This window comes from Diabrotica undecimpunctata, chromosome 3 (assembly GCF_040954645.1).
Source record: "Diabrotica undecimpunctata isolate CICGRU chromosome 3, icDiaUnde3, whole genome shotgun sequence".
Lineage (NCBI taxonomy): Eukaryota > Metazoa > Arthropoda > Insecta > Coleoptera > Chrysomelidae > Diabrotica > Diabrotica undecimpunctata.
This window is the reverse complement of record NC_092805.1, coordinates 43574491-43587326: the sequence shown is the minus strand read 5'-3', so window position 1 is coordinate 43587326 and position 12836 is coordinate 43574491. Positions and strand designations below refer to the sequence as shown.

General features: G+C 34.1%; 1 protein-coding gene across 1 annotated transcript in view; it reads right to left on the bottom strand.

Annotated features, from left to right (window-relative positions):
- LOC140436744 (uncharacterized) overlaps nt 1-12836 on the bottom strand; it is an 808356-nt gene that overhangs the window by 718803 nt on the left and 76717 nt on the right. The window lies entirely within an intron of this gene.

The window sequence follows — 12836 nt, the reverse complement described above, 5'->3', positions numbered from 1 at the left end:
AAGGGCGTGTGGCGCCTTCTGTTAAGAGTTAAGGTTGGCACAATTTTTTTAGCCAGTCCAGGTGTATGTTATATAGTCCGTCTACAATCGTTTTTACAACCGTCTTTACTTATACAATCTCCATTTAAATCTAAACACTTAACTAAACGTCCAGGTACACCCGAAACTAGGTCAAGGCCATAATTTTCGGTAATGGTGTTCCAGGCCTGTAAAAAACTGACCGAATCAAACCTTCTTTATCTCGTGGCGCTGCTCGTTCCACTTCAATCTTCATCAGTCCCCATATGTTTTCAATGGGGCTAAGATCTGGAGATGCTGCTGGCCACGGAATTGTTGCCAATTCGTGTTCTTGCATCCAAGCTTGACTATAAGCAGAAGTATGGCACCTTACATTATCTTGCTGAAAACGCCACCCCTCTGGATATAAAACATGAGCCGTTTCAAGAAGAAAAACCATTTAGGATGTCACAATATTTAGCACTATCAACAGTACCATACTATACAGACAGGTGTAGCACAACGCTGAGATATTGCTCTCCAAGCAATTATTAGTGGGACATTTGGAAATTTGAACGGTAACATTTTCTCTTGATAGGACTTTTAGATGATTTGCACCAAGCTGGAAACAACTTTCATCAGATATAAAGACAATATAAAAATTATGTTCTCGAAAACGTTGACACAAATCTATTCTTCGTTGCCTTTGCAGAGTTGTCATTGTAGGAATATTTTTTTTTGATTCCTTGATATGTAGCCTTGCTTTTTCAGTGACATGCGGATAGTCTCTGGGCACACTTTCTTCGTTGATTTCCAAATCTGTTCGATAATTTTCGAAACCCTAGGTGCGGATTTTGTTGTCCTAAAGCCACTAAAGCATTTAACTTGTTTCCGCGAATCTTACGCGGTCTACTCGAAACTGGTCTGTGTCTCATATCTATGCCATTTTTATTCTCTTTATTGTCTCATACACTGCACTTTTTCCGAGTTCAGCCAATTGCACTAATTTTTTAACATTTCGGACACCCTTTCTATACAAATATTCCACCACTTTTCTTTTTTCTACTTGCGACATTATTTCACAAATCTTAAGTCTGTTTACAAACAACAATATTTGACAGATGGTGTTGTCATGCGATTTTGTCCATAACTTACTATCGGTACAACCTACTTGATGCATTACTTTTGTCTTAAAATGTTACAAAAAGGAAATATATTAAAATTAGGAAAAATATAAAATTCCGGATACTTTCTAGACGGACTATATTTTATATTAATCATAGATGAAAGGTACAATAAAACAAAATATAGAGTATAGAAAATACTTTATTTTAAGATATTTATATAAATAGAACAACCTATATGCTTGTTGATATTCATCCGCCTTTCCGTCAGGTTGGCTATTCTCCGATGATTTTCATCAAATTCTTTCGATCGCGTGATCTCCATTACGTGCGTTTCCATTCTACCCATATAATTAGTAATTTATAGATATACATTTGACTTATATAATAATCCAAAATAATAATAACTTGTTTTGCTAGAACATTAATGACGAGTGTCTTTTCCAAGTAAACAATTATTAGGTTAGCTGGAGAAAATTAAATAATGGCATTTTTGTCACCAAATTTTGCTTTAAACTGCTCCATAAAACTTAAAATTTTAGTTTATTTAGTTAATATGAATATAATTATTGTTTGTGAATTATCTTTGTATAATAAATATTTATTTAGGAAATAAACAAAACAAATAAAGGAAAAGAACCACTTGTGTCATTAAACCTAAAATACAAAGCATTTTTGAACAAAAAAATTTCGAGGCTCTGACGACCGAGTATCAGCAGAATAACTGTAAGACCCGAAATTAAGGAATTCAAAAAAAACAGTGTGTAAGAACAAAAACAAAAAAATCATCATGTACTCTAGATTCAGGGAAAATGTCATACATACATAGATGGAGGTCACCTCCTTCATCGTGTTGTCTGGCGACGCCCAGCTACCTTTAAACAGATTTGGAAGCAATACATAGACTACGTAATTACTCATTACGGAACAACGACTGTTGTGTTTGATGGATACCAGCAAGGAAATACAAAAGATGAAGAACACCTACGCAGAGCACGCTCTAGCATTGAAGTAAAAGTTGAAGACTTCCATGTAAATGTAAACCAAAGTGAATTTTAACTAACGCTAACAACAAAATGGGTCTTATTTCACTTCTTACAGTATACTTGCAAAGATGTGGTTGCACCGTTCATCATGTATCGAGTGACGCTGACTTATTAATAGTTTTAACAGCTATTGAAGAAGCTAAGAAAGAGGTTGAATCTTGTGTTATTGGTAATGACACAGACCTACTAGTTTTTTTGACTGGCCACGCACTATCAGAGAAGAAATTGAAAGTGGTGGTACCAAAGAAAAGCAATCAGCAGGAAAAAGTCTACACTATTTGGGAATATGAAGGATGTACTCCTTGCAATATATGCCTTAACAGGATGTGAAACGGTATCAGCTATCTACAAAAAGAGAAAAATTACACCGTCTAGGAATGTGGTGTTACAGGAGGATGCTTAGAATAGCATGGACACAGAAGAAAACTAACACGGAAGTATTGCGAGAAATGGGCAAAGAATGAGAACTAATAAACACAATAAAAATAAGAAAGTTACAGTATCTGGGACACGTAATGAGGGGACAGCTATATGAACTGCTAAGGCTGATAATACAGGGAAAGATAAGAGGAGGAAGGAGTATAGGAAGAAGGAGAGTGTCATGGTTGAAGAATTTAAGGGACTGGTTTAAATGCAGTTCTATAGAACTCTTCAGAGCAGCAGTGGATAGAGTAAAGATAGTGATGATGATATCCAACCTCCGATCGGAAGACGGCACTTAAAGAAGAAGAAGGAAAGTGCAAGCCACGACGCTCTTCGTAGAATATTTCTAGACTTCAACTATCCCATAGCTAACCCTAGTGAAGTAACTGACGCCGGAAACCATTTCCTTCTTGCGATGTTTGGTGCCAGGAACATGGAAGATCTAGATTGTTTTTGCTATTAGTCTTACTGGAAGGCTATTGCAAAGCAGCCTATACGTTCTTTACTCAAATTAGATAAACTACCCCCCACTTCAGGATCTTGAAGTTCAGTTGAAATGTATATAGACTCTACTGTCACACGAATTTTGATTGTACAATGTGCCATGACCACCACATGGACTGTCATGGGCGTGATTGCTGCGTTGCTTTCGCCTTTGAAGTGAAGATACTTTTTAAGACTTGCTTACTTTCGACGATTATTTCAGCAATCAATGGGATATGTCATATTACACTAATGGATTTCTGGAGTTAACAAATAAAAATATAACAAATATACCAGTATTAAATTTCAAGAATTTAATTGATTTGGCTGAAATTACTTGGACTTGGCGTAAAGATCGCCAATATAATCGTCTGTTAAGAAATAATAAAAGTATATTATATTATTATTGCCGATATCATTCTAATTAAAACAATATTGTCTTATTTAAATTGTTTCATGACTAGCTTATATTATGTTATCGAGTATTCTTGCAAATATTAGTCATCAATTATATTGATTATTGAGTAATTATCTTTAGTCAAATAGTTCTTCAATTATCGATCTTTTAAAGGAATGTAGGTCGACAGTATCTAGAAAACCTTCACTTCAACTTATTGTGAATTGGGTTTCACCGATAATAAAAATAAAAACTATTAAGATTAAAAATCAATGTAGGCACTTAAAGATAGAATAATTGATTCTTAAAAATCTTTGAGAGAAACCCAGAGCTTCAAGTAAAAATCAAATAATTTTAAAATAAATAAAATATAATTGTTATAAATATGTTTTTTATATATAATTATGTTTATTTACAATCTACATCATCAAGTAAATGTGTTACAGGTTTTGGGCGTGAAGGAGAGACATCCAATGTCTCACCTTATTCTATTTTGGTTTAGTTTTGAAGTAGGTCTTGGGGCCAGGTTCTATCTAATCTTCTTGTGGCTGGACCATTGTTGAATAATTCCCTTACTAGCTTCTTTTCATGGCGAATGATACGTTCATTTTGTGACTCCGTGGTTCGATGGATTTCTTCTCTGATGAAAGGAATCTTTAAGTCGTAGTGAAGTGTTTGATAACTTACGTACCATGGTGCATCCACTATCGATCTCAGCACTTTAGACTGGAATCTTTGGATGATATTACGTAGGTAGAACCAGATAGGTTTGAGTATGGCTTTGTATAGAAGAATTTTGTTTTGGATGTTAAGTTTTGATTTACGTCCAAGGAGCCAATACATTTGCCGGAATTTTAAGTCGAGCTGTCTTCTTTTGGTCTGAATATGTTTGTTCCCAGTGAGACGTTGGTCAAGATGGAGACCAATGTATCTAGCGTCTGTTACTGTTGGTATTCTTACATTTTCCATTCTTACAGGTGGGCATATGTTGTGACGGTTGGTAAATGTTATTTGAGTTGATTTTGTTTTATTTACTTTTGTTCTCCACTTCGTATACCAATCACTTAGTATGTTCAGATTGTGGGGCTTGTATGGGATCTTCATTTACAGCTAGTATTGCTACATCGTCAGCAAAGGAAGCGATTATGGTATTATTAGTCTCTGGTATATCGGCTGTATAGAGTGAAAAAACAGCGGCCCTAGAACACTACCCTGCGGGACTCCGGAGTTGATAGGAGAGGTTGGATTGTAAGTCTTTGAATTTTACAGAGAAATATCGATTTGATAGATAGGATTTAAATAGGAGGAAATAGTTACTGGATAGTACTATTTTTACTTTGTAAAGCAGACCTATATGTCAGACTTTGTCAAACGCTCGTGAGATGTCTAGAAATATAGCGTTGCAGTATTTCTTTTCTTCAAGACTTTTTTATATTTCATTTATCATTTGATGGACTTATTGTAAAGTTTATAAAGGATGTGAAGGTTTGTAATATAATGTTCGAAGGTTTCGTTGTTTGCATTGCGGCTTTGATGGCTACTCCAAGTTGCCTACGTAGTCTATTGAATATATGTAGATCTATGTTGTTTCTAGATCTTTGCCAGGTTCTCCTCGCACGACGTTTTTCATTAATGAGTTGGCGAAATGTGAACATAAAATATTTATAAGGAACAATATGAACTTTATTAGGGTAGATACGTGCAAAATTTGCAGAAGTTTTAAAATTACATTAATACCATAATAAGTGGGTATGTAATTGAGTATATTTTGAATAAATTTTCAGTTGTACTATTTATTACCAGTTATTTTCATGATCTTTCTCTCCTTCATCACAATGAAACAAGTTCAAGATAACACATGAAGAACCAGAGATATTAGAGAACCAATATTATAACCAAAAATCACATAAAAACATACAACATAATATCGAAAAACATCAAAATTGAATAGGCCTGAGGCAAGGTTGTGTTCTCCCTCCCCAATTTTTTTGGTTTGTATTCGGAAATTATTATGCAAGAGTCACTACACGACGGAACATCTGGAGTGGTTGTAAATAGAATTCTGATCAATAATTTACGATAAGTGGACCATACGATATTAATGGCGGAAACAAGTAATAATTTAAAAAGAATTATTTAAGAGGTGTGTACATCTTGTTCATTTTCTTCTTCTTCCTCAGCCTTTCCCTTTTCAGGGGTGGATATTATTTACTCATCTTCACCACTCTTCTGACCATCGTGTCTTCTTCATCTAAACCTTTCTCTCTCAAGTCCTCTACCACACAGTATTTGAATCTTCTCCTCGGCTTGAATCTTTTTTGAGACTGTAGTCACCCCGGCTCTTTACCTAATAAAGTCGTTCCTGATACTGTCCGTTCTAGTCTTACCCTACATCCACCGAAACATTTTCATTTCAACTACCTCCATCTTCTTTTCCTGAATTGTCTGTACAGGCCACTCTTCACCACCGTACACCAACGCAGGTCTCACCACTCTCTTTTATATCTTTCCTTTCGGCCTTCCCCAATTTTTAGATCACAGAGTACCCCGCTCATTCGCTTCCAGTTAAACCACCCAGCCTGTATCCTGTGAGCAATTTCTCAATTCAGTGTCCCATTTTCCGTTATTAGAAGCCAAGGTATTTAAATTTTCCTACTCGTCCTAGTTTTTCTCCAACAATTCGATGTCCCAAACCATTCCTGCTACTCCGAACCACATATACTCCGTTTTAGATCTTTCTTGTAGCTGGCGGTTTGGGATCTTGTCTCGCATTGAACGCCCAACATAGACACTGTTTTCCTTGTCATAGTCAACGATTCAGCTTCGTAGGTTAACACTGGCCAAACAAACTGATTAAAAGTTTTTGTTTTAAGATATATTGGTATGTCGGGCGAGATGAAAATGTGGTTTAACTTGCCGAAGGCTACCCAAGTCAGTCTTATACGACGGAGAAGCTCAACTATTTAGTTAACTTTTTCTATGCGAATCTAGTGACCTACGTAATTATAGGCCGTTAACTGATCTGTGGATCTTGTTCCTACGCATATATCTTCGCGGACTACAATATTTGTCATCATCTGGGTTTTAGATATGTTTATTTTCAATCTCCTTTCTAGCGAGTAAAGGTGGAGCTAATTTTAAAAAATCTTTTGCCTCATCTATCCTATCAGCTATTAGCTATTATCAATGTCAAAGGCCATTTCATAATCCATAAATATTAAAGCTAGTGGTTCAATACATGTTTCTATAAGATTTTTTAATTCGAATAGGTGATCGTTTGTTCCGTAGCCTTTTCTAAAACCCACCTGTTCTATGGGCTGATAAAACTAAATTTATTTTCTAGTCGTTTCGGAATTTAAATTTGTAAATAGTTTATAAATATGGAAAAGTAGACCTATGGGCCTTTTCTGAGACCCGGGTAGTTTCTGAAGTCACTAGCATCGCCTTTTTAATGAGGTAGGAAAATTTTTGCGTTATGCCACTGAGTTGGTGTTACTGCTTCCAGCAGACATCTAGTGAATAACTAACAAGGACCTGCCATAATCCATAACAAGCTCTAAAAGTGAAATCAAATCTTAACTATATTTTCTTTATCTTTATTTATTCCTTATGAGTATAAGAAACCAGTTCACCAAAGGTTCTTTTGCTTAGATGGATTGATATGGTGTGGAATGCAGTTCTAGATTCCCCATGTCGGTCCATTCATCGTCTGTTTTGCCTTGTAAAATATAGAAGGCACAGATTTAAGGAAAAATCTGTAATTTGGTTTCTAGAACCAAAAAATTTTTGGATTTCCACTTATAGGCTTTATTCCCTACTTACTGTTAAAACGTTAAACAAATCGATGCATGTTGATGGAATTTGGACCTAAAAACCTTGGTACACTGCACTAAATATTCTGGATAAGGACTCAAAAAAGGAAATCGATAAAATCCACAAGGTATACGAATATCCTGTAGTCGGCTGTATACCATAAATCACAAAAAATTTATTTAAATAAACACGCATGGCACTGCCTTTACTACACCATGTAGTGTGTGGTCGTGCGATGTGTCGTTACAGTTTTATTTTTTTCACACCTCAGTGGATCCACTGTTCCATTCGTAGCCTGCGATAAAAAAGCTATTCTTAAAAAAGAGGGTGGCACTTGAGGAGTGCCAACAGAAGTGTGAGGAGGTAACATGCAAACAGCCTTAAGTCACACAAAATTCAAAGTTTAGTTAGATGTGCTAATGCATTATTCTGTTGTAGTCAAAGTGGTTTATTCTATCTGACTGATACAAAAAAAATATTTCCAATGGTAACAGCATGTTAAAAACCACCTTTACATGCAAAACAACTTATTTCGACTGTACTGGTCCATGCAAACCAGCTTATTTCCAACCAACCAATAGAAGCGCTGCAACTGCCACTCAGCTGACCCAGTGAATCTTGCAAAATTGGGGTTATGTAAGGGTTTTGTATTAAACGTTTTTCTGACTACTATTTAGATTGTCAACATATTTAGAAACAATTAGTAATTACGTTATTATTTAAAGAAGAATGGTTGGTGCAGATGGAAGTGTGGTGAACGAAATGCAGGGACCAGAAAGAGAAGAGTTACAGGAGGAAAAAGAAAAAGTGAATAAATTACCACGAATGCAGCTCCTAAAAGAGTCCTAGTTTTTGTACCGTGTAAACATAAGAATAAACGTTTCACATGCGTAAAAATAAGGCCTAATTACATCAAAGCTTTCAAAGAAGAGTTTTATAAAGTTCCAGACAAGAAAAGACAGACAATATAATTGCCAGTCTGATTCATACAACACAAATCAAAAGACTAATCTCAGACCTAGACCGGTAAACAAAAAAAACCTGGACCTAAGCGAAAGTATTCAATATAATACTTCTTTCCAACTGTCTCTGGCGTTAAAACTTCTGTATGTTTAACATTTTTTCGCACTTTTATTGGTGTTGGAGAAACTAGAATAAAAATCATAGCCAAAAAGGTGCATTTTGGATTTGCTGTTAAAGAGAAAAATCCACAAGGAAACTAAGTTCCTGTAGCTGGTTGTAGACCATGTATCACAAAAAAATTTTGTTAAAATCCTTTACCTTTAACAATATAAAAATATCTTCTATAAAGGGTTTTAGAAAAGAGGAGGTGACACTACCAAAAATAAGAACTATCTGAAGAAGGAAAGTGTTAAACAGTACAGAAAAAAGCTCAGAGGAACTGAATCACATTACAACAGAAAGAAATCCAAAATATTGTATCTAAGTAGTGAGTTAAGTATTAGTAAACTAAGTAAAATGTATAATGACCAGTGTGAAGAAGAGTTAAAAGTGAAATGCAGCATCTTTAGGAGGATTTTTATAAACGAATTTAACATAGGTTTTAAGTTACCTTCCTCCGATACTTGCAGTATGTGCTGCCTTCTTAAGCAACAAATTAAAAGTGCACCAGCACGCTCTGCTAAAAAGGCGCAGCTAATGGTTGAAAAGTGGATTCATTCAAGAAGAGCAAAGGCGTTTTATGAGTACATGAAAATTGATGTTTCTCATTCTGTTAGCCTTTGCTTTGATCTTCAACAAATTCAGCCACTACCGAAAAGTCCAATTCAAGAAGCTTATTACGCAAGACAAATTGGGTTTTATAACTTTTGTATTACTGATCTAAAAACTCAAAACCCCATGTTCTATACTTGTACAGAGGAGCAGGCAGGAAAAGGCAGTGTGGAAATATCATCGGCTCTCTTTAACTATTTGACAGAAGCTGATTTTCAGGGCTGTTCTGTACTAAGGTTGTTTAGCGATGGTTGTGTTTCTCAAAATAAAAATAATATTGTCCTGGGAACACTTATTCATTTTTTGGAAACACACAAAACATCAATCCAAAATATTTTTTTGTATTTCCCTATACGCGGACATAGTTTTTTATTCGCCGACCGTGCTTTTGGAAAAGTAGAAAAGCAGTTGCGAAAAGAACCCATAATTTTAATTAAACAAGAATACCATGACATTGGCCACTACTTGATACTAAGAAGCTAAGTGAATAATATAAGGACATCCAATCAATTAGTGAACTGAAGAAAATTGAAATACGCTACCGAACGCAAGAAGAAATTGAACACCTCCAAAAAAAGGAAAGGGAAAGTCTTACAAAAAGATTGTGTTGGTAATAGGCTTGAAAAACTACAGCTATGAAGGAGAAGAGTCATTTGTATCTTTGAGAAAGAAAGGGAAAAATAATCTAAGACAAGTGAGACTGGAAGAACTACCACTTCATTATGTGTTAATTAAAGAAAAGACCGAAGACGTTGACAAACCTTTTGAAAAAAATGTTTGGAGAGGACGGGTCTACTTCTGATCCACGCCTTGGACAAGAGTTTGATTTTTAATGAACCCACTACAGCAGCTGCTGGTGAGCAGCGGGAAGAAATGTGTGACTGCCTCGACGATGAGCGCTGTGACTTGCATATTTAAAAAACTGTTTGTTTCTTCAGAAAACTATTTAAACCTTTAATTTATTGCTTTATTACTTCATTTACATGTAAATCAGCTTATGTGCACAACATTTTACATGCAAAACAACTTATTTCCACTGAGTTCGTGCAAAAGGTCTTATTGCAAAAACAAAATCAATTTTTGAAACTATTTTTCAGCTTCCCTAACTGAAAAGAGTATTTTAATCGCATGTTTGGAACCGATACTATTGCATAACATTGATTAAAACTCATTATCCTTTTTCAGAGCAAAGCTACAAGTTTTTCGCCATTCCTGAAAAATTACTTATTTGTGACTTAAGCTTGTTTGCATTTTACCTCCCCGTGTATACTGTTATAGCGTTTTATTACTATATGTAAGTTAATGAAATTGTATGTCTGCCTTTCTTAAAATTTAAAAAATCTTAATTTTTTCCTTAAAAATTTTGTTTAATGATTTTAATAATTTTCAAAATTTGTTAATTTTAATACCTATAGAGTTTATTCATCATATACATTTTCATTATTATCTTGAATTTATGCTTAATTATTTCATTTTGATTTTAATTATATTCTAAAAAGAATCATGAATAATGGTAAGGGTATATTAATTAAAAGTTTTAATTTTTTCATTTTCATTTAAAACGACTATAAAATTTCTAAAATAAACTTATTATTTTAATTGATTTTATTTAATTTTTATAATTTTTTAAAATCATTTATAGTTTTTATAAAAATTTTATTTAATTTTTTATGTTTGATAATTTTATATAACTTTATTTAATTGCATTGAATTTTATTTAATTTTACTTAATTTTATTTAATTTTTACAATTTTTTATAATTTTGTAGGTATAATTTATTTTTTTATTTTTTTTTATTTTTATATAATTTTAATTAATTTTATTTAATTCATTTGATTTTATTTCATACAAATAGTTTACCATAAAAATTCCAATCGATCTAGTCGTCCTCGAGTTGTTATAAAAAGTATATTACCTACATGAAATTATAATAAGTGTATTTTTCTTCTTCCTCTTTATAAGCAATTCTGCTTGTTCATTGACGGATTAGTACCTCTATGGAAGGTTGTCACTCCATCCTTTGCGCAATCGCCGGATACTTCCTTTGCAGATGGTGACTTATCTCTTGCTATTTTGACAAGGGTCTCATCCATTCTGCTTATGTGATTATTCCATTCTTTTTTTCTATTTTGTGTCCATTCATTTATACACTGTACGTTACATTTTCTTCTAATGTCTTTACTTCTCTTTCGATCTATCAACGTATTTCCTGTAATTCTTCTCAGTCTTGTTTCTGAGGCATATTTCATTATTGGTCTTACACTGGCTTTATAAATTCTTGGCTTCATCTCAGTATTAATGTGTCTGTTTCGCCATATTATGGTATTAATGCATCCTGCCAGTCTATTTGCTTTTTGTACTTGATCTCTCACTTATTTGTGCAGGTCTCCATAGCTGGACAGTATAATTCCCAGGTATTTTATTTCCATTACGTGTTCAATACTGATGCCATCAATTTCTATTCTACATCTGGTTGGTTCTTTGCTGACTACTGTTGTTTTAGTTTTCTGCGATGAGATTGTCATATTAAATTACTTTGCTCTTGATGTTCAATCCGTGGACCAGTCTTTGCAGACTATCTTCATCTTGGGCTATCAATATTGCGTCGTCTGCGTAACAGAGTATTTTTATTTCTTTGTTTTTCATTCTGTATCCTCTTCCTTTGTTAACGCTTTTATGATTTCATCCATGATTAAATTGAAGAGCATGGGGCTCAGTGAGTCCCCTTGTCTTATTCCGCTGCCTATTCCTATAGGTTCTGTAAGTTGTTCATCTATTCTGACTTCCATTTTGTTGTTTTTAAAGATGTTTTCGATAGTTTTTATAATATTTAGGGGAACTTCTCTATTATACAGAAGATGAATTGCATCTTTGGGTCTTACTCTGTCAAACGCTTTCTTTAGGTCAGTCAGACACAAATGCTGGTCTATTATACACTAGTGATTTCTCAGTAATTTGTTTTATAACGAATATTGCATCTGTACATGATCTTCCACTACGAAAACCCTGTTGTTCATCTGCTAAACTTATCCTCTGATTTACTAGTACTTGTATATGTTAGTTGTAAGTTTTAGTGTAGTATTTAACAAGTTGATATCTCTGTAGTTTTCTGGCAGTTTTTTATCTCCTTTTTTGAATGGTAGAATTAGTTCGCTCGTTCTCCATTCTTCCGGTATTTTATAATTTTATTAATTAATGTTGTTAATTGTTCTGCCATTGCTGCTCTACAATATTTCAGTAATTCGTTTGGTATCCCGCTGCTTTTCTGTTCTTCAGCTTTTCAAGTATTTTACGAACTTGTACATTTATATAGTTCTCCATTTGTGCTAGTTTCTGGTGGTTCTAGCGTCGTTTGTTCTTCCTCTGCATAGAGCTTGTTTAGGTAGTCAATCCTAAAACACCAAAAACTACCACAAATGAAGAATAAGTGCATAATTTATGTATAATACAGTATACCACACTCGTCTCGATTTTTCGAGTCACGCTAAATAGGATTTCAGAACCGTACAAAACATCATACCTAACGATAAGAAGTATTCACTTTAAAAATCTTTTATAAAAAGAACCCTTTCGGGCTACATCACAGAACGTTTTCGGAATCAGAATTCCATCATCAGTGCTGTTACTAGGTATACATGAGTGAAGCCACTAAATATATTGGTATAAACGCTTTAAATGTTATTACATTTGTTATATTTTACATTGTTGCTGATAGTTTTATATGATACTAAAGTTTTAAACAGATTTACTTTTACATGGCAACGTAAAACTCACAACTTAGGTTACCGGCCCTGAGACGTCGTCTCTATACGAACTTTA